This window comes from Trachymyrmex septentrionalis, unplaced genomic scaffold (assembly GCF_001594115.1).
Source record: "Trachymyrmex septentrionalis isolate Tsep2-gDNA-1 unplaced genomic scaffold, Tsep1.0 scaffold81, whole genome shotgun sequence".
NCBI lineage: Eukaryota > Metazoa > Arthropoda > Insecta > Hymenoptera > Formicidae > Trachymyrmex > Trachymyrmex septentrionalis.
Window position 1 is genome coordinate 1,913,030 of NW_017305997.1, and position 1,321 is coordinate 1,914,350.

Consider the following 1,321-nt stretch of genomic DNA (forward strand, 5'->3'; position numbering starts at 1 on the left):
GTTGTTTTAACTTTTCCCACAAATAAAAATCACGTGCGGCCCATTTGTTATTTCCTGACCGATCAATCCAACGATCTCCAAATTTTCTGTTTAGCAATTCAGTAATAATCCGTGCAGAATGAGCAGGACATCCATCTTGCTGGTATTACATTGTCGTACGTTCAGTGGAAGATCTTCTAATAATAGTGCAATATTTCTGTTAAAATCTGTGCATACTTGCGACTATTTAATGGTCCATCGATAAAATGAGGACCAATTATTTTATCATTAAGAACTCCGGCCCAGACATTTATAGATTAAGGTCTCTGCTTGCCCACTTTTCTCACCCAATGTGAGTTTTCTATTGATCAATAGTGCATGTTGCAAAGATTTACTTGTCCATTGTTTGTAAATGTAGCTTTGTCAGTAAATAAGATTTTAGTGACAAATATCATCTTCTTGTAGTCTTTGTAGTGCCCATTCACAGAATTGTACACGATTTTGAAAATTGCCATGTAACTCTTGATGAAATGAGATATAGAAGGGATGAAATTTGTTGGAATGGAGTATTCGCAGAACACTGTCGACTAATACTTTCACGTTCAAGCTGTCTTGCACTGATATATGGATTTAGTGCTAAAATGTTCGTTGAATTTCCGTCATCAGTTGCTTTCTTGATTTGTTTTTTTATTATCCACACTTCCTGTTTCTTGAAAAGTTTGTATTATGTTTGAGAAAGCAGAGAATGGACACAATTGAGAGATCTTTCAGCATACAAACGTACTGCTTCTCTCATAATTTGGCGACATTCATAGACGAAAATCATATCGACTTTTTCCGCTTTCGTATAACGCATTTCGTAAAACACGCACTTTGATCGAAAGATGAATTCAAACTGATCAGTAAATATACTATGTGCGATTCAATTTAAACGATATGTAAATCTTTACATATATTTGAACGATTAGCGGTATACCAACAAGAAGAAAAAACACGAAATTATTCGGAGAGTGCCTTGAAACAATTTATTTTCCATTACATTCAATTATTTTCCTTTATTGACTTTGCGTAATCTTGAATGATCTTCAATTATAAGTCATTGTGTTTGTTTTAAAATGCTCTATCAGAATGTAAGTAAAAAAACATATCATTCCATTTAAAAAAACAGATTTGACCTTTGCCTATTCCTTTATGCTTTCACCTACAAAACAATTATTGACATCACGTTATGTGCCCCTCGAAATCAAGCAACTTTTGTTTGACACTTTTTCTTCTATTGTTAAAAACAAGCGAGTTATTCAAGTGACCTGTTTTAAATGTCTCTCCCTGTATGTATGTATGT

General features: G+C 33.6%; 1 protein-coding gene across 1 annotated transcript in view; it reads left to right on the forward strand.

Moving 5' to 3' along the window:
* LOC108754890 (transmembrane and TPR repeat-containing protein 1-like) overlaps positions 1-1,321 on the forward strand; it is a 157,443-nt gene that overhangs the window by 92,609 nt on the left and 63,513 nt on the right. The gene's annotated exons all lie outside the window — the stretch shown is intronic.